General features: G+C 40.2%; 1 protein-coding gene and 1 non-coding gene across 2 annotated transcripts in view; one reads left to right on the top strand and one right to left on the bottom strand.

Moving 5' to 3' along the window:
• Positions 1–21,728, top strand: part of DERA (deoxyribose-phosphate aldolase) — a 154,267-nt gene that overhangs the window by 103,720 nt on the left and 28,819 nt on the right. The gene's annotated exons all lie outside the window — the stretch shown is intronic.
• Positions 640–715, bottom strand: TRNAP-GGG (transfer RNA proline (anticodon GGG)). The gene has a single exon. It is a non-coding gene; the product is annotated as a tRNA-Pro (tRNA).

The following is a 21,728-nucleotide window of genomic DNA, read 5'->3' as shown; positions in this document are numbered from 1 at the left end:
TGTCTGAAGGTCTACTTTGTCTGATATTAACCTAGTCATACCAACTTGCTTGTGCTTTTTGTTTGAATAGTATATCTTTTTTCCATCCTTTTATTTCCAACTCAGCTATGGCTATATATTTAAAGTTTATTTTTTAAGCAGTCTTCTTTTAATCTATTGTGTAATATTTACTTTTTAATTGAAATGCTTTATCCATTTTATATTTGACATATTATTGATATGGTAGGAATTATTTCTGTCATCTTGAAATTTATTTCCTCTTGTGACCTGGTTTTTGTTCCATTTTTCCTGCCACCTTAGGGTTTATTAAATAATTTATAGTATTTTATTTTTTATTATTATTATTTTTTTTTTGTATTTTTCTGAAGCTGGAAATGGGGAGAGACAGTCAGACAGACTCCCGCATGCGCCCGACCGGGATCCACCCGGCATGCCCACCGGGGCGAAGCTCTGCCCACCGGGGGGGTGACGCTCTGCCATGACCAGAGCCACTCTAGCGCCTGGGGCAGAGGCCAAGGAGCCATCCCCAGCTCCCGGGCCATCTTTGCTCCAATGGAGCCTTGGCTGCGGGAGGGGAAGAGAGAGACAGAAAGGAAGGAGGGGGTGGGGGTGGAGAAGCAAATGGGCGCTTCTCCTATGTGCCCTGGCCGGGAATCGAACCCGGGTCCCCCGCACCCCAGGCCGATGCTCTACCGCTGAGCCAACCGGCCAGGGCATTTTATTCTTTTCTATTGTTTTTTTTATATGCAACTGCTTTAATTTTTTTAGGGATTGCTCTAGCTATTAGACAATGCAATCATAACTTATCACTGGCTACCTAAAATGAACATTGTTCTATTTTACACTTTCCTTTACACCCTCCTAGTCCTTTGGATCAGTTTCATGTTTTTCTTCCACCTATGTTATCAACTCCTCCATACGATGTGATTTTTGTTTTAACAATCTTTGTGTTTTAAGGAAATTAAAAGAAAAAGCTTAGTGAAGCTAGTCTTTAATATTTTCCCACACCTATGTCATTTCCATCTTTATTACTTCCGGTGAGTCTGCTGGTGATTAATTCTTGCAGGGTTTGTTCATTCAAAAATGTGTTTATTTCACCCTCATGTCTCAAGGATAGTTTGCTGTATAAAGAGTTCTGGATTTCCCTGGCCAGTTGGCTCAGCGGTAGAGCGTCGGCCTGGCGTGCGGGGGACCCGGGTTTGATTCCTGGCCAGGGCACATAGGAGAAGCGCCCATTTGCTTCTCCACACCCCCCCTCCTCCTTCCTCTCTCTCTCTTCCCCTCCCGCAGCCAAGGCTCCATTGGAGCAAAGATGGCCCGGGTGCTGGGGATGGCTCCTTGGCCTCTGCCCCAGACGCTAGAGTGGCTCTGGTCACGGCAGAGCGACGCCCCGGAGGGGCAGAACATCGCCCCCTGGTGGGCAGAGCATCGCCCCTGGTGGGCGTGCCGGGTGGATCCCGGTCGGGCGCATGCGGGAGTCTGTCTGTCTCTCCCCATTTCCAGCTTCAGAAAAATACAAAAAAAAAAAAAAAAAAGAGTTCTGGATTGACTGTTTTATTTTATTTCAGCACTTTTATTCCATTTCTTGGAATTCTATTCCTTCTTGGCTTTTTGTTGGTGGTGGTAGTATTTTGTTGTTTTGTTTGTTTTTTCTTGTAAGTAATATTTTACTCTGACTACGGTCAATCAGTATTTTCTCTTTATCTTTGTTTTTCACTAATTTGATCATGAAGTGCCTAAGTATGGTTTTCTTTGTATTTGTTCTACTTGTAGTTTGTTGGGCTTCTTGGGTCTGTAGATTGATGTTTTATATCCAATTTAGGACTTCTTTTTATTTTTTACTTTCATTTTTTGAGAGAGGCAGGGAGAGAGAGAGCTGCTCCCGTATGTGCCCTGACTGGCAAATCAAACCTGAATTAAGGAATTTTTAAAAATTATTTTTCAAATATATTTTTTACCCCATTCTATCTCTCTTTTCCTTCTAGGACCCCAAGTGCATTAAGGTTAGCTATTGTTCCACAGGTTACTGAGGTCCTGTTTATTTTTAATCTTTTTGCCCCTTTGTTTTTCCCATTGGCTAATTTACATGGATCTTTAAGTTCATTGACATTCATTTCCCATCTCAAATTTTAAGCCCATTAAGTTTAGTAGATGCGATTGTATGTTTTTTAGTTTTAGAATTTCTGTTTGATTATTTATATAATTTCCATTTCTCTGCTGAGCTCTCCCATTTTTATTTATTTATGTATTTATTTACAGGGACAGAGAGAATCAGAGAGAGGGACAGATAGGGACAGACAAACAGGAATGGAGAGAGATGAGAAGCATCAATCTTCAGTTTTTAATTGCAACACCTTAGTTGTTCATTGATTGCTCTCTCATATGTGCCTTGACCGTGGGCCTTCAGCAGACTGAGGAACCCCTTGCTGGAGCCAGCGACCTTGGGTCCAAGCTGGTGAGCTTTGCTCAAGCCAGATGAGCCCGCACTCAAGCTGGCGACCTCGGAGTCTCGAACCTGGGTCCTCCGCATCCCAGTCCGACGCTCCATCCACTGCACCACTGCCTGGTCAGGCAAGCTCTCCCATTTTTCACTTACTGAGATTATATTTTCCTTTATGTCCTGAACCACTTATAACAGCTGATTTTCCTTTACATCCTGAACCTTATCTGCTAATGTATAGCTGGATTATTTTGGAATGTAGCTTATGCTGCCAATTTTTCAGTGCCTAAAAATAGTTGCTCTTATATATTTAGTTCAGTTGTAAGGTTATTTATAGCACAAAGGTAAAACATGCTCTACCATGTCTGGAATTCTTCATTGCTTTTGTTTTCCTGTTAATTTAGCTCAAAATCTTGAAAGAAAAGGAATTTATCATTTACATTAATAATTTATTTTATAATTTTGATAGCCATTTAGATTATTGCAAAAATAATTCTCTCTAGAAATAGAAAGGTAGAAATATATAATTATTTTAGTCTGGTATACATCATTTAAGTATAAAGACTTAGTTAACCATGCTAATTTTGATTAACTAAATGATTAGTAGCCTACTTTTGGTTTAATTTCTGTTGGGAATTTTTTTTTTTTTTTGTAACAGAGACAGAGAGATAGAGACAAAGAGAGGGACAGATAGGGACAGACAGGAAGGGAGAGAGAGATGAGAAGCATCAACTCTTCATTGTGGTCCCTTAGTTGTTCATTGATTGCTTTCTCATATGTGCCTAGACTGGGGGGCTACAGTAGATCGAGTGACCCCTTGCTCAAGCCAGTGACCTTGGGCTCAAGCCAGTGGCCTTGGACTTCAAGCCAGCAACCTTTGGGCTCAAGGCAGCGACCATGCCATGGGGTCATGTCTATGATCCCATGCTCAAGCCAGCAACCCCTCACTCAAGCTGGTGAGCCCGTGCTCAAATGGGGTGGGCCTGTGCTCAAGCCAGTGATCTTGACGTTTTGAACCTGGGTCCTCTGGGTCCCAGTCCAGTGCTCTATCCACTGTACCAGCGCCTGGTCAGGCATCTTTGGGAATCTTTAAAATGTCTTAGGAGAAGAAGCATAATCATTGGAGTAAGAAGACCAGCACTCTTGTTTTATCTTTCCCATTTAGTGACCTTGAGTAAATAAATTTACCTGGTCATCAATTCAAATAAAGTAATATGTATGACTGCATTATAAACTATAAATAAAGACTTTGCAAGTTAGTATACTTTCCTACCCCATCCCACCTCAATAAGGAACATAATTGAATCTTTATCCCACAGACTATTACAAGGCATTATTCAGAACATCAATTTTCAAAACCATTTGCTGTAGCTTTAGAAAATAAAAGATATTGAGCTGGTTTTATTCTGAACTTATACCAAAGCATACTATATTGGTAGAATCTTAGATGTGAAATTGTTTTGTTAAGTCTTGACTCTGTTTAAAAAAAAGAAAGGTGTAAAACAGAGTCAGATTCATTGGGAGTAACAATTAGGTGTGGTCCTGCTAGTATTTTTTATGGTATACTTCTCAGCTATGTTTGTTTATTTGCTATTTCTCCTAATCCTTTTACACTGGAAGCTATAGCAGCTACCTCATCTCTTTAGATATATATCCAAATAAAATGTCATTTGGCTGCAGATTACTTACTCATCAGCCACAGTGATTCAAAACCAAGCTATGAACCATGGGGAAAAAAGAAAAGAAGATGAAGTACATGGGATGTCATCTATAATAAAATAATAACAGCTAACGTATTTTGAGCATTTACCACATGCTAGGAACTAAAGGGATTTGTGTGTATTTATGTTGACTCTTCATAACAACTCTGTGAGGTAGGTGCTCTCTTATGATAAAATAAGAACATCAGTTCAAAGAATGTTTTTGCTTCTATTACGTATTGGTCATTATTGATATTTGGAAATATTCCAGGTACTTCTTTTATTATATACTATTTTCTCCATCTGTTATAACCTTTTCCACTCCCCTTAGCTGTTTTGAAAAACTTAAATTCCATACTCTGTCACTTTTCTCCACGGCCCTCTAAAGGTGGAATTAATTAACACTGTCATACTGCCCTGCTCCTAGCACAGTTGTAAATACCAGCAGCATTTGTCACATAGGGTTATCACTGATGGTTCTACCTCTTAGATCTTTTGCATAACTGTGAATCTCCCTGAGACCAAGGAATAAATCCTACTTACCTGTAGTCCCTGTGGTTATTATGTATGTGGCATTTCAGCGAGCCCAAGAAAATACTTTAGACTATACAAATGAATGAATGAGAAAGAATGATAGCGATATAAAGAAAAGTGAGAAGTGAAATATGAAGATCTAGGTTCATCTTTCCAGATATGCCACTTTGCAGAGTTTGGACATGTTATTTTGAGAGCAAAGCTCTACAAGGAGATTATATATCCCCAGCATTGTTTAGGCAATCCAAGAAGTGGTATGGGATATTAAAGGTTTGTGAGGATTTTTTATTTATTTATTTTTGTATTTTTCCAAAGTGAGAAGCTGGGGAGGCAGAGAGACAGACTTCCACATGTGCCAGACTGGGATCCACCTGGCATGCCCACCAGGGGCAATGCTCTGCCCCTCTGGGGCATTGCTTCACTGTGATCAGAGCCATTCTAGAGCCTGAGGCAGAGGCCATGGAGCCATCCTCAGAGGCCAGGCCAACTTTGCTCTAATGGAGCCTCGGCTGCGGGAGGGGAAGAGAGAGATAGACAGGAGAGGGGGAGGGGTGGAGAATCAGATGGGCTCTTCTTCTGTGTGCCCTGACTGGAAATCGAACCTTTGGACTTCCACACGCCGGGCGGATACTGTACCACTGAGCCAACTAACTGACCAGGGCCTGTGAGAATTTTTAAGTAGTTATGGAGGTACCAAGGAAAACATTCTGCTTTGGCTTTCAGTCAAAGAAAAATGGATCTTCCATTTCCATTAGTGGATATGTGGTGAGAGAGACACAAATAAAGGAGGAGGTGAGGCAGGAATGAACAATTTGAAAGGACTATAATCAAGGAGGAGAAAGGAGAACCATATTTTTTTCATTGAACTATGCAAGAACAAGGTGATAAGAAGTGAGATAGAAAGGGAAACATGTTTATAGAAAAGAGAAATCTAAAAGCAGATCAGTCTCCAGCTGCGGGATTTCAGCCTGGCAAATGCATACATTGAGAGTAATGCCAACGTATAGAAAAGGGACTTTATCTTTCGGCAATGGTGGGCTGTTGGCACACACGCAGCAGTTACCAAGCTCCACTCTGAAGTTATTCTAGACCTTATCTTTGGAAATAATGCGGGCCTGATAAATAAAGTTGGAGTAGAAAAACACTAAAGATGCAATCATAATGTTGTCTGGTTTGAATTGCTGATGAAGATCTGTAGGAAGGGTGCTAACACAAAAATATAGGACCTGAGAACAGCAGACTTTGAAAGAATGCAAAATGAGTTTGGAACTTGGCTGGGATTTTGTTATATGCAGGAAATAATGATAATATAATAAAAAAAAAACCCAACTCACTAGGAACCAGTGGAGGAACTATTTGAAATTCAACCCAATAAGATCAAAATAATACAAAAACAATGAGATGAAGCAGAGAAGTAAAAGAAAATTTAAGGGAAGCCATTAAAAAAAATACTGGGGAAAAAATATTAGGAAACTTGCTATGAGTAAAGGAAACCAAACCCTAAAAAGATGCTGTGATTAATGGCAAGTTAACATCTAAGATAAAAAAGAATTAAAAAATTTAAATATGAATCAAATAATAGATTAAATGACATTGTAGCTTTATATTTCTAAAGACTATTACAAGTCACACCAAGTCCTTGTCTTAGGCTGCAGATCTTTGTGTACTCAAGGGATATCGATCCAGATGGCACATCCAAACTCCTGCTGTGTTTCAGCTTTTTTTTTTTTTTAAATAAGATTTGCTTTTTATAGGAAAAGCATTTTAATTTATAAAAACTTGTGCTGCAATTGAAAGTTCATCACTGGGGAAAGCAGAACTTACAGACATGTGTTAGGTTAAGAGTTCAAGGATTTAAAAATGTAAATTTATTTGCAGTTTCTTTCTTTTTAGGTGAGAGGAGGAGAGATAGTGAGGCAGACTCCCACCTGTGCCCTGACTGGGATCTACCCAGCAACCCCATTTGGGATGTTGCTCAAGTGCTGAGTTATTTTTAGTACTTGAGGCTGATGCACTTCAAAAGAAGCTATCCTCAGTGCCTGAGACCAATGCTTAAACCAATCAAGTCACTGGCTGTGGGAGGAGAAGAAGAAGAGAAAGGAGAGAGGGAAGAGGGGAGAAGCAGATGGCAGCTTCTCTTGTGTTCCCTGGCTGAGAATTGAACCCAAGGCATCCATACGCTGGGCTGACATTCTATCCACTGAGGCACTGGCCAGGGCCTTATTTTGCAGTTTCTTAAACTAGCCCTGAAAATTACAGCACTTATTAGGTAAAAACTAATTACTTTGACATCTTATTCAGAGAGTAGATTTAAATACAGACCCTCAAGCAAAAAATTTCAGAAAGTTTACCCCCATACACTCTCGCCCTTCTCATCCTTTGTTGAGTTAAAATAAAGAGCTCTGTGGAAAAGAGGTTCTATTTTCTGGCCTCCCAGCAGAGCAGGAACTTTTTTTTTTTTTCAGAGACAGAGAGACAGTCAGAGGAGAGGGATAGACAGGGACAGACAGACAGGAACGGAGAAATGAGAAGCATCAATCATTAGTTTTTCATTGCGCGTTGTGACACCTTAGTTGTTCATTGATTGCTTTCTCATATGTGCCTTGACCGTGGGCCTTCAGCAGACTGAGTAACCCCTTGCTCAAGCCAGCAACCTTGGGTCCAAGCTGGTGAGCTTTTGCTCAAACCAGATGAGCCTGCGCTCAAGCTGGTGACCTCAGGGTCTCGAACCTGGGTCCTCCGCATCCCAGTCCGATGCTCTATCCACTGTACCACCAGAGCAGGCAGAGCAGGAACTATTGATGATGAGTTTGGTATATGCATACCATTTGAAAGAAAAGAGTAAGCCTATATATTTAATCATAAAGCATTGCCCTGTCTGGATAGCTCAGTTGGTTAGAGCATCATCTTAGTAACCAAGGTTGTGGGTTTGATCCCTGATCAGGGCACACACAAGTATCAACCAATGAAAGCATAAATAAGTAGAACAACAAATTGATGTTTCTCGCTCTCTCTCCCTTCCTCTCTCTCTAAAATTAATAAAAATATTAAAGTGCTTTTTTTGCTTGAGCTCCTGAGGTAGAAAAGAAAAGCTTGTAAGCTTCATTTATTTTTTTATGTGCTGATATTAATTAAAAAAAAATGTAATCTTCCTTATTTCAAAGTCACATAATTGCGTTCTCCAGACCTAGCTTGCCTAATTCATGGACACACAGGCTAACATATAGTAAGTGCCTAGGAAATGTTTGTTGGTAGGTTCAGTTATCAAGTAAAAGGCATCAATAGACGCATTTGTAAATGACATGATACAATTTTATTTTTTATTAAATCTGTACTTTCCCACTACCTTAAGCAATTATTTTCTTAATGAAATTTTGGTACATAACAAAGATGCTAGACATTTGCTCTTGTCTCTAAGATTGTGTTTAATTCTTAACACATTAACTATTGTTATTATTCTTTAATGTCTATGCCAGGTAGTTACTTTTGTACTAGCAAACTCGTAAATGCTGGGGAATTAGAATTCTTGAATATAGGTATACACGCTACACATATTTGTTGAATAATGAAATAAACAAAGGTTAATAAATCATGTGAAGTTAGTAGTTTACATATTCTTTTTTGCATTTGTCCTAAGAGGGAAATAAGGTAAGTGCATTATCTTTTAGTAGATGAGAACCTTGAAGCTCTGAAGACAAGTGACTAGAACAAGGCCATACATTGAATAGGTGGCAGAATTCTGAAGGACCCTTGACTCCAAGTTCCACACTTCAGTAAACATAAAGAGAAAATAAAAACGAGCTCATGACAGGCCCACAGTAAATCCTTGTTGAAATGAACAGAAAGATTGCCAAGAGCACCCTTACCTCTGGCAACTTCCACTATTTTTTTAATTATTATTTTTTTAATTTTCTTTATGTGTTTGTTGGTGCTGATGGTGATGTGATGATGCAGTGGGCACACTAGCAGGGTCACAACTTAACAACTGCCCTTGAATTCTGCACTGAAGTTCTTGTTTATTTCTGGATTTCCCCACCTGGGTTACTGAGAACAGCTCGGGAATGACGGTCAAAGTGAACTTTTCTTTCTCTTGTCCATCTGAAGAAGGAGGAGGAGCAATGTCCAAGCTGAGGGCAGTCTGAGGATGCAGAAGCGAAGGGGTGAGATGAATGGTGTGGGACAGAGGAAATGGTATCGGAGCATGTGCACAGGAACTTCTCAGCATAGAGTGGGGAAAATGGAAACCTTCCCTTGAAGAGTGCTGGAAAGGAAAGCAGATGTCTTATATAGGAAGAGAGCAATCATTGGGGCTGTGATGTTGTGTTCAAATACTTGTACACGCACATGTGCGCGCGCGCACACACACACACACACACACACACACAAGCACACACGATAAAAAGGGTCATTACTCTTTATTATCCTAAGGTAGGAGGGATCAATTTTAGCCTGGTATAAGAAATCAGATGGGCTCCATCAGGAGGCAGATGATCAAATCACGAGCTGGATATCACCTGATGGAGCTACTATTAGGTTAAGTGATACCCAGTGACCATTAGAGATGCTTTTTCTGTTTGTTTCTATTTGTGTGCGTACACATGCGTGTGTGAAATAAAGCCCCCAAATGTGGAAATAATGGAAAAGAGGAGTACATTGGTTTTCTAGGGCTACTGTATAGCAAAGTGCTTTCAACTGAGTGGCTTAAAACAACAGAATTCATTCTCATGGTTCTGGAGGGTAACTGAAATCCAGGTATCTGTAGGGGAGACTCCTTCTTTGCCTTTTCTAGCTCCTGGTGTTTGCTCGCAAAACGGCATTCCTTGTCTGTGGATGTATCAGCCTTTCTCATCATGTGGCCATCTTCTCCCTGTGTGTGTCTGTGTCACTTCTTTTGAGGACACCAATTGTTTCATGCACCACCTTACTTAGTAAGACCTAACTAACCTTTACTTAACTAATTATATCAGCAATGTCCCTATTTCCAAATAGGTCACTTTCTGAGGTATTGGGGTTGGAAATTAAACATGTCTTTTGAGGGGGCACATATGAACTTATAACAGAGAGAAATGGGGTTCATGTACTGTGGTTCTATTATTTCCTGTAAAGACCTGAAGAAGTTAAAGAAAAACACTTTGTGAGTCAAACCAGCAAACTGAAATTCAGGCACACAAGATTGATATTTTTCCCCTGTAAGCAATGTTGTGGGTAAGGGAAATCTAGTAGATATTAAATATTTTTATCTGTAAAAAGCATTTGGTAAGGTTCTCAATGGGAGATTAATGGCTAAAATAAAGAATGAGGCATTAGGAAATAAATTTGCTTATGAGCAAGAGACAGAGACTAACAGTAGAAAAAAATACTTTTTAGATTGGAAAGGAGTGACATACAGCACAAGCCAGGAATCCGTTTGGGGACCTGTGGGTTTTTCACTTTATTTTTATTAGACTTTGTAATAAAAATACAGATCTTCAAACAGTCCAAGACAGAGTGAGTAATACTACAAGCATCAGTAATCAAAAGTTATTCTCTATCATAAACTAAATGACTGATAATAAATACTGATGGAAAACTACACAATGTACCATAATATTATACAACGGAGCCAGTGATTCTCCCGTGTTTTCTTTTCTTCTGCATTCATGAATATTTCTTTATTTGCTTTTTTTAAAAAAAAATATTTTCAGGTTTCTGGGTTTATTTTATAAGCCAAATAAATGAAAAAACCATTTTTTTAAACTTGGAAAGATGTGTTAACCGAGGGAAAAATTGGTGAAGCAAGACAAAGGTTATATTGCCATCCCCAGCATAAAGAAATTAGGGACCCGTATGTTCAATTGCTCAGCAAGCTATGCAGTGGAAAGACTGAGAAGCGAGGGGGCGTTATTGAAATGATCAACTTATTCTGCATCATGACTTTAATGGAGTTATATACAAAAAAGTCATTGTTAGAATGATGAAACGACACATTTGAGGGAGTGAAATGTTCTAGAATGGAACTTTTTTCTTTTCCTTTTTAAAAAATTAAACATAATGGTCCTCAAAAAAAAAATCCATAAAATTTGGTGATTGTGTATGTTACTTTTGTCCTCCCAGGAACTATTTGTACATGGAAAATATACTTTTCATATTGGAATTTAGCCTGTCACTCCTTTTGTCTAAGTCACTAAAAAGTTTTTACAAAGTTGTGTCCGTTTTTCCTTGGTTTGTACATTGTCAGACAAGCCAGGAGAAATGGAGCAACTAAACATTCAAAAGTTAACTCAGAAAAGTTGTAAATACTTTGAAAACCAAAAAGGATTATAAAGTATAAAGAAGTCTCATTAATTGCAAATCTTTCATTTTATAGGTGGGAAAACCAAGATCCAGAGAGGTCAGAGTCACAAGGAATTTGCTCAGGGACAAGTAGCTAAAGTCAAAACACAGTCTAGAATGAGGTTCTCAACCCGGGCTGCACATTAGAGTTTCCTGAAGAGCTTCTTAAATAAACGACTGAGGAGATCCTATGGCCAGAGGTTCTGATTTTACTTGGTTTTGAATGAAGCCCAGAGAATTGGTTTTTTAAAACTTCCCCAGCTGCTTCTATTGTGTAGGCAGGGGTGAGGGAACCTCTGGTCTGGAATCTCAGTTCCTTGATATTCAGACAAGTGTTCTTTCCTCTCACACTGGGAGTTTAGAAATTAGAGATAGAATTTCAAATTCCAGTGGGGGGAAAACCTTTAGTAGAGACAAGCCACAATTAACAAACCGAGTGTCCTGGTAGTTACTTTGCAGAGTGATTGTTTGGAACTCTGAACCTGTATTCCCTTGGAAACAAGATTATACGTTTATATTTAGTCTCTAGGCCAGTCCAGAATTTAGCATATAGCAGGGGTCCCCAAACTACGGCCCACGGGCCACATGCGGCCCCCTGAGGCCATTTATCTGCCCCCCGCCACACTTCCGGAAGGAGCACCTCTTTCATTGGTGGTCAGTGAGAGGAGCACATTGACCATCTCATTAGCCAAAAGCAGGCCCATAGTTCCCATTGAAATACTGGTCAGTTTGTTGACTTAAATTTACTTTTCTTTATTGTAAATATTGCATTTGTTCCCGTTTTGTTTTTTTACTTTAAAATAAGATATGTGCAGTGTGCATAGGGATTTGTTCATAGTTTTTTTTATAGTCTGGCCCTCCAATGGTCTGAGGGACAGTGAACTGGCCCCCTGTGTAAAAAGTTTGGGGACCCCTGGCATATAGGATAACTGAAATTGAGCTCTTCATCCATCACTCTGCAGGTCCCAACCAATGCACAGAACGGTGTTCATGGACATGAATTTATATTTCTAACTAGGTCTCAGGACATTTTTTGTCCTTCCACCATCTTGATAGTAAGATCGAGGCTTTTTTTTCTTCCATCTTTAACATAGTAGGTTTAGGATTCGAATGGGAACTTCCCCAGTTTTAAGCAGTGCCTGGGAATGGAAGGAAACAACGGACTGGCAGGTGGTAAGGACCGCAGTGAAGACTGAGGCCTGGGGTGAGTCAAGAAGAGGAGGGCTAAGACTATCTGTCAGCTTCATGCCTAGGGACATTTCTTTCCCTTGAATAGTCTTATCCAGCAAGTATTTAATTAACATCTAATGTTTATCAGACACTATCCTGGGCATTGGAAAAGGATCAGAAAAGGGAAAAGGGGGGGAGGGGAAGTAAGACATAGCCCCTGCCTTTCGACACTGACAGTAACTCCTCGTGTGGTGAGGCAGTGAGAACTAGGGTTTATGATGTGCCCTCTTGGAAAGACAGAAGCCATAGGGACACTTATGCTACATTACCAGGCTTGCCCTCTTTGGAGAAGTCTTTGAAGGATTCTCAAAGGAAGTAGCATTTGTGAAATATGTCATATGAACCCAACTCTTAATTATGTCAGATAGCCTGTGGTAAAATTGGTTTCATTCTGTGTCATTTTGCTAAAAGTCACATTTTTCAAAAACATATTGATGGCCCTGGCCATTGGCTCAGTGGTAGAGCTTCAGTGGCATGTGGATGTCCAGAGTTTGATTCCCGGTCAGGGCACACAGGGGAAGCGCCCATCTGCTTCTCCACTCCTGCCCCTCTCGCCTCTCTCTCTTTCTCTCTCTCTCTCTGTCCCCTGTCGCACAGCCATGGCTCCAGCAAATTGGCCCCAGGAGCTGAGGATGGTTCATGGCCCCCACTACTAGGTGCTAAGAATTGCTTGGTTGCCAAGCAACGAAGCAACGCCCAAGATGGGCAGAGCATTGCCCCATAGGGGGCTTACTGGGTGGATCCACGTCAGGGTGCTTGTGGGAGGCTGACTATCTGCTTCCTCTCCTCTCACTGAATAAAACAAACAAAAAACCTACTGGTGATGTTAAGTGAAGATTTGCTGTAATTCCTCCCTCCGTTTCTCTACTAGGATTTAGTGAAGTCTGCTTTGTGCCAGACACTGGGGATAAAGGTCATCCACAAAGCACCCTGACTCTGACCCTGTGTGTAGTGCAGCAGTGATCAGATTTTCATTTTGGAAACAATACCTTTGGGCATGATTGTAGACTGGTGACAGGGCACCCCATGAGGAAGCTGTTGAAACAGTCCAGCTGACCATGATTAGGAGCTGAATTGTGGCAGTGAGTGCCGTGAGGATGGAGAGGAGTGGACACCTGGGGGAGGTATGTAGGGAGCAGAACAGAATTCAGCGAGTGTGTCCTGAGCAGGGAGGGACAGGACAAAACAGCTCCTGATGATGCCATTTGTCAGGATAGGGAATTCAAGAGAAGCAAGGCTTTTCCCAGGCCAGGAATCCCGTCTCTGCTTCCCTTTCTAACACCTCCTCCATCTGTTCGGACTGTTGTTGGCTTACTGAAGAAGGCATCAGTCTCACCACCTTCCCTTTCCCTCTTTGTTCTTGTAACCAGGAAAAAAATCCAACATTGTTAAAGAAATCTCTGATTTGGGCTCTGAAGACAGAAGAAAGGAGGCTATCTTTCTATTTAGAGAACATTAGCAAGACACGGCATGCAAAGCAAAATGGAGAACTAGTACAGTTGTTTTAGTGATTCCAGAGGAAAAGGAAATTCGTGCTTTGACTTGAATTATTGGGGTGATGCTTCGTTTTGCTATGACCCAAGAATGAGTGTGATAGTACGCATTTTGTAAAAAATTTGTCATCAACTAGGGCACTCGCAAGTATGTTTCCTATGCTGCAAAGCTGCTAAATTGGGCAGGGACAGCAGAGGAGACACTGAATAGGCAATGAGATTGGAAAGAATTTAGATCATCCGTGTCACACAAAGCCAGCGAAAGGCTGTTCGTAGAATGTTAGCTGCTATCACACTGGTTTGCTATTAACATTCTAGTGAATAATTAAAATATTCCTGTTTATTTTTTAATAAAAAGAAAAAGCACATAAATTACCTCAGAGTTTATGATGTTACCTATATTTGCATTCACAGACATGGAGGCATCTGGGATTGCAGATTAGATCATTTAAGACAACTAGAAAGCACATTTTCTTCTGCCTTTCTCAGAGTTCTCATTTTATAGGATTTATTAGTATAATGCCATTCAAAAATATAAAATAAATAAAACTCTTTATAATGACTTGAAGCATTTTTATTAGATATGGTATTTCCTAAATTGAGTGGTTTTTAAATATACCTTTCTGCTGAAATTATTTTTGAAGTACATTTCTCATTTTCATCTCCTGTCCATGAGCACACACCTGGGCATAGCTGATTTTCTTTCTACCTGCTCTGCGTTGTAGCGCCCATACTCCCATGAGGTGACCAGGCATTTCTTTATAATTGAACATACTTTTACGTTAAATCCGCCCCTTTCCATTGTTTCCTTTGGCTGCTTCAGCAGGCTGGAAAAGTTCAGGGTTTTTATTCGAGACAAGTGATTCAGAGGAGAAGCGACTCCCACTGGGATGGGAAACAGATTCATGCTCAGAAACAGAGAGAGATAGACTGACGCTTAGGAAGCCACAGGCTCATGATCTTCCGTGATGTTGTATTTGATGCTATTAAAGGTGGGCAGTATTTGAGTAACTCTAGACATACATGGAATACTGGACTGCACCAATTTCCGCAGGATCTGCCTGAATTTATGTCCATTACATGGTGATAGCAATGTTAGTAGAGTAAGGTTATTGGAGGAGGAATTTTCTGAGGAGGGCGAGGTCATGACTTGGAAGCATATTAAGACTGAATGCTGTATCTCCTCCCAGTGTCGGAGATGGCTGGCATGTTGGAAGAGGAGGCATTTGGCTGGAAACTTGTTGACAGTTCAGGTGCTTTGGGTGTTTCAAAAGGAAATTCCAGTCAAACGATTCTTTTCTTTAGTGCCCCTGATAGGTTCATTTAAATAAAATTAAGGTAATGGTTGCCAGGCACTGTGTTATAACTCTAATGTTTGCTCTAGAAATTACAGATGTCAAAGCCAATGTACATCACCTTGACTTAAAATGTGGCTCTTACACGTGACCAGGAACTAACCAGAACTTTGGCAGAGAATCAGAGTGACCCCCTCCCCAACCTGGCAGACGATAGAGCTGAGGGTTATGGAGACTGACAGTCAGCTATATCACCTGGCCTTCCTCTGTTTCCTAAGAAAACATGGTTATGCAGAACACTTAGGAGGGATTGGTAAGACCTAGGTGCAAGGAAGGTAAACATGCTTACCTGGGCTGACCTGGGACTTACTGTCAGGTGAATTATTGTTTATCTGTAGAGGAGCATTTGAACTTCCTGCCAGCTGTGAATTTACAACCTTTTGGAATGCATTCTATTTCTAGGTTGGAGAATTGTGTATTAACCTGCTCGATGTAATAATTAAAGGTAGCAATTAATTAAATTAGCAATTTCATATAGGCATATCGTTTAAATCTGAATCTAAAACTAAGTATTCAAAATATGTAGATACAGAGAAAAAAATAAAAAGCACACATAATTCCTCCAGAGACCTTACATACGGCAAAGGAAGGACTGCAGAAGGCAAAATAAAACAAAACTGAACTAAAAAAACCTAATTGCTGCCTAACAACTCTGTTCCCCCACCAAATCCTGTTTTTTACCTTGATTTGTGAATCTAGCCATTTCATAGCTTTAATAAAAGACTGATTTTAAATGCAACAATTCTCAATTTTTATTAATGCATTGAAATAAAAGTGAAGTGAATATGGAAAGGGGGGAGGCAGTATTTTCTAACATAAGGAGAAAGAAAAGAATCTGTCATCTTCTTAAATTTTTATTAGTAATCTCTTTAGTGTATTAATTGTATGCTCCCTTCTTAAGACAAAAGAGTATTTGCAAATGTTTTCTTTGTACAATGGCAACAAATGACTTAATGGGGCTTTGGCTTTTTGTTACATTTCTTTTTTCAAAAATTAATATGGATTACATTTATTAATTTTTTGAGACTTAAGGGAAATCTTATTATACATTTAAGATAGAAATACCTTGGGAGTTTCCGAAGTCAAGGTTAGGAAGCATTAATTTATAAATTACAAAGATCATCTGTGTGTGTTTCTTAGTACAAGGGGTTGGAAATCTTTTGATAATTTAATGGGATTTATGAACCTATTTTAAGAATTAGAGATTATGAATAACCAGATAAAGAAGAAATAAAATAGCAACTGAGGATATGGTTTTATGCCCTGTAGAGTTCAAATTATGTTTTGCTAAAAAAAAAAAAAAACAGTTTTAGGAGTTTAAAAGGTTGTGGTCTTTCTTTTCATTCACTCTACTTCAAAACACATTTTCATTAGCTAGCCGATACAATGAACTTGCCAACTCTTGCCCTCGGATGATTTGGCGTTCTAGAAAAGTAGCGGTCAGAATTGAAAAGGTTATTCCAAAGACCAGCTCGCCTCTAGCCAAATGAATGAAGAAACATTGTGTGTTTTTGGACAGTTTTCAGCTAAAACAATGAACCATGTTCTGTGACACAATATTTCAGTGAAAACTTCTCTGAAAAAGAGGTCACGTGGCCATACAACTTTGAGGACGCTGTGTAACGTATACCCCTGTAAGCCATTTACAGTGCACATGCACTAAGGAAAGGACCCGCAAGTTTACAGAAAGGAAGATGGTGTATTTTTAAGTTATCATACCACACTTATTTTTACATATGGCAAAGAGTGTCTCATGTGTCATTATTAATATTGAACCAAAGAATAGACTGAGTGAATATTATTAGGTTCTGTCAGGTCCCGTAGACATAGAAGATTATGCTCTGTGGGAATATAAATTTTTAAGCAGACAAGATTACAATGAACGCATAACTATAGGAGCATAAGCATGCCGGTCGGTGTAAGTGGTCCAATTTTAGAAAACCTCCCTTGCAATCTCTTTGAACACCGCCCCCTTCCTGTTGTTCCTGTGGCTAACACCTGAAATTCCACTCTTAGATCCTCGCTCTTCGCTCTTCAGTTTAAGCCTGTTAACATTTAAATCCATTTAAAAGAAGTAACTGTTTCAGTGACTGTGTAACATTACTTAAGCAAAACTAGTTTACAGATGATAAGTAGATGTGGACTTTGTGAAAATATTTGATAAAAAATATCCATTGAATTGAAACCATAAGGTTAGAATCTCTTCCTCCCCCTATAACTCCTCCCTGGCCCCCACCACTTGAAAAGAAGTCAGGACATTTGTGCCACCAAAATCAGAAACTCTTCAAGAAAAGAAAAACCTCTCTTTCGGCTGAAAAACTGTTGCCCATCAAGATATTTTTTTGTTTGTTTGTTTGTTTTTGGTTTTTTGTATTTTTCTGAAGCTGGAAACGGGGAGAGACAGTCAGACAGACTCCCGCATGCGCCCGACTGGGATCCACCCGGCACGCCCACCAGGGGTGAAGCTCTGCCCACCAGGGGGCGATGCTCTGCCCCTCCGGGGTGTCGCTCTGCCACGACCAGAGCCACTCTAGCGCCTGGGGCAGAGGCCAAGGAGCCATCCCCAGCGCCCGGGCCATCCTTGCTCCAATGGAGCCTTGGCTGCGGGAGGGGAAGAGAGAGACAGAGAGGAAGGGGGGGGGGGTTGGAGAAGCAAATGGGTGCTTCTCCCATTTGCCCTGGCCGGGAATCGAACCCGAGTCCCCCGCACGCCAGGCCGACACTCTACCGCTGAGCCAACCGGCCAGGGCCTCAAGATATTTTGTTTTAATGCTCTGACTAAATCAACAGTTTAGAGAAGGAGAGCTGAGGAAATTTAATATAAATTTACTCAGTCAAACTGACACTAGGACTAAGATCAGAGAAACAAAGCCCAAACTTTACCAATTGATTTACTCATTTAGAGTGTGCTGTGTAAATTGCCCTCTCTCCATGCACTGCTCCTGTGACTGCCCAGCTGAAGAAAGAAAGCTCAGCCCTTCACTTCCTCACACCTACCCCCTTGTGGCCTGCAGCACTGTCACTGTGCCCTGATTGTACCTCCTAACTGTCCCTCTCCCCTCCAGCACTGAGCGCTATGTCTGCCTCTCCCTCAGAATGGAGCATTTTGGAATCAGGAGAGCTTATTAATCACTGCCAAGCACACAGCCTAGAACACAGTAGTCCTTCACAGATACTTGTGGTGGGACAGACGAGGTTGAGGAAAGGTCCCTAGAGCCGGCCATCCTAAATAAACCTGTGCTGTCCACCAGGACTTCTCAAGATTACTCCTTGAATCCTTATCCTGAACGCAGGTCTACTCCCCGTGTTACCACCAGACTGTTTCAGCAAGATAGCTTCAGTTGGAGCCTGAAGTGTCAGATGACTGCTTTATTTTTCCCTATTTGTCAGATTATTTATAAAGCTCTCTTAACAATACCCCAGCACAGGCTAAGTGCTATATAAGTGTTAATTAAAAAGATTAATTAAATAAAAACCCATTTATTTATAAAAGTAGACTGCTGTGGAATAATTGAGTTTAGTTGTGTTCAGTACACACATTACGCTTCACTGAAACTTACTTAATACTGAATTTATTTAGATTTTGTATTTTTTTATTTATTGATTTTTAAAGAGAGAGGAAGAGGTGGAGAGAGGGAGAGTGAGAGAGAGAGAAAAAAAATTGATTTGTTGTTGCAGTTATTCAGTTATTCATGCTGTCATTGGCTGATTCTTGTAGGTGCCCTGACCCAGAATCAAACCCACAACCTCAGCATTTTGGGAGGATGCTCTAACCAACTGAGCTACACGGCCAGGGCCTAGATTTTGTATTTATTTTTTATTGTAACCACTGTGTTAGCTATATATGGTCAACATAATGCCAATGAATGAGATGGCCGTGGCCCTGAATGAGTGTGTAGTTCACTGGGATGGGCATACGCACTGAAAAATGGCCCCTGGTCGGCCAACTGTGGCTCGTGAGCCACATGTGGCTCTTTGACCCCTTGAGTGTGGCTCTTCCACAAAATACCACATGTGGGCACCACCTCAATAAGGAATGTACCTACCTATATAGCTTAAGTTTAAAAAATTTGGCTCTCAAAAGAAAGTTCAATCGTTGTACTGTTGACATTTGGCTCTGTTGACTAATGAGTTTGCCGACCACTGTAGACTTAGCTTATTCAGGCCCAGAATATTCTCCAATTAGCTTCTGAGGCCTTATACCTTAGTTTATTCCTCCATTTTCTGCTATTGCTGGAACTCCTTATATTCTTTGTTTGTTGGTAAAACAGTGCCCCTATTTCTTCTAGAAGAGATTGGTGTATAGATGCTTCATTCACTATTTCAAATGGTTGCTTCTGCAACAGAAATCTCTTTTTCTGTGGCTTTTCTCTTTTAGCTTTCCCTGATAACACCTACAGCTTACTAGAATCCCCTCCCACCTGCTGTTTTCCATCCACATTGTGTCTTCTGACTCCTGTCTGAACACCAATGTAGATGGAGTGGAGAGTTGGGGGCCTGGATAGGCATAGCTGGTGGAATCAGGGGTCTCAGTGAGGCAGAGCAGAGGGTGGGTGGGGGTGATACTCTGTGTCCATGATTGCAGAGAGTGGTGCCCAAGGAAAATTAATAGATGTAGTGCACCACTGGATTTCTAGCTTAACAGAACAAAAGTAAATAATCCAAGGACCTCATCAGTTAGGATTGAGTGCGGCTACAAATAGCACCAAACAAGTAGCTCCGGACTTAACAACAGTGACTTAAATAAATAAGGAATTATTTTTCTCATAAAAAATGTTTGGAGGTACAGTCAGTCACTGCTGTTGATTCATCATCAGTGTCGGGTTTGGTACTTCTGTTACTCTCTTGGCATTTTCCTCATGGTTGAAGGATGGCTGCCACAGCTCCACTCATCATGTTTACATTCAAACTAGGGAGAAAGCAATGTCTGTGCTGCTTCATATTGAAGGAAACAGCTGAACTGGGCTAGGTAGGATTTTAACAGGGAAAGAAATGATGAAGAGGACAAATTCGATAAGGTAGAGGATGTTTCCTCAAAATATTAACTACGCTGGTTTAGCAGGTATAATTAAAAGCCTGGACTTCGAGTTAGAAAAGCTGTGTTTAAAGTCCATACATGATGCTTATGAGCTATTGTAGATGAGTTCCTTAGTATCTGTAACTCCTGGTTTCTTCATTTGAAAAAAGGAGTTAATGGAGTACCTGCCTTTTAAGTTACTGTGAAGATGAAATGAAAGTAGACATATAAAGTGTTTAGCTGAAGCCTAGCACCTAGTGAGTTCTCAAAAAGGAGACGCATTCTACTACTATTAATGTTGTTATTGTTTTTTCATTATCATCGTCATCATCATTAGAATTCGCTAGAGCCCAAGATACTTTAGGGTCAGTGGCAGAAGGCACCAATGGAGCACTAAGCTAACTTCAGACCCTGGAGGGTAGGAATTCTAGACTTTTATCCTGTAAGCAGTTGAAGGTTTTCAGGTGAACAAATGCCATTAGCAAGCCCATCTTATCCGTCCAATTCCATATTTCAACATTTCTTAGCCCTTCATACTTACATATTTTTGTGCTCTTTAGTTTTCATGTATTAAATATAAAAGCTGGGCCAACTCAACCCAGAAAAACCTCTTTCTCAAGAGTAAATTTATAATATTTGTGTCAGAGCCATAAGTAAATGGATGTCCAGCCTAAGTTGACACTGTTCACTGTCTCTAACTCCATTTTCTAAATGCCTTTTACCTTACGGGTTATCATTGTGAATTCCATTTCTCATTTTTGGTAATAAACTTAACAGCTGTAATATTTTCTTCACTGAGGTTTCACATTTTTAAGTTACCTATGTATTCGCTTTGGATTTTGACATTTAGTAACTCCCCTGAAATACCTGGAAGAAATTATGTCTGTGATATAACATGTACTTTAAGGGGAGGAAATAAATGCCACACTCAAAGCAATTATGCAAGTGGTATTAAAGACTGTAAATATGTATCAAAAAATTTAAATGAGAGTTTAAAAGGAAAGTAGGTAAATACCTAACTATACATATTAACTGTTTTTAGTCTGTTTTCTGATGAGAGAAATCTCCTAAAAGTGAATAGCCTTTAATTAAACCTATAAATCTTATAATAAGAAGTTCTGTGAGAGGCAGATAAAACCTCTCTATTACGTATGTTGTGTCAACTATTTGTCTGAAATATACATCATTAGCATATAGTTATACCCGATTTCTATTTAAGACTTTTGGAAAAGGAACCCATAGCCCATCTGCTATGAGGTAGTGCCTTGAAAAATAAAGTATGGTAGCCAGGAAAACCCTAGATGATTTCTAGTGAATATGCAGAAATGGATCTAGCTTGCAGGCATGTTGTGGTAATTCATAACTTTTTCAGTCCAGGTCTACTCTTCCTGCCCAGTTCTCAAACTTAGTTTTCCATTCGTTTTCCTTGCCCTCATGTGTATTCGGGAATTTGCGAATGGTTCTCATATCCTGATGACGTCCCTGATATGACAGAAGTTTGAGGTGATCTTCCTGATTAGGCCTTTCCTGTACAGAGTTGCTGGGTCTCCTTTACCAGTTTGTTGAGAAATCAAGGTCTGCGGTGGTGGCCGAGTGAGAAGGAATACAGATAAAAATGACGGCATGACTAGTTGAAAAATAAGAGAC

Source organism: Saccopteryx leptura, chromosome 1 (genome assembly GCF_036850995.1).
Source record: "Saccopteryx leptura isolate mSacLep1 chromosome 1, mSacLep1_pri_phased_curated, whole genome shotgun sequence".
In the NCBI taxonomy this organism is placed as follows: domain Eukaryota; kingdom Metazoa; phylum Chordata; class Mammalia; order Chiroptera; family Emballonuridae; genus Saccopteryx; species Saccopteryx leptura.
This window is presented reverse-complemented; position numbering and strand designations above follow the sequence as displayed.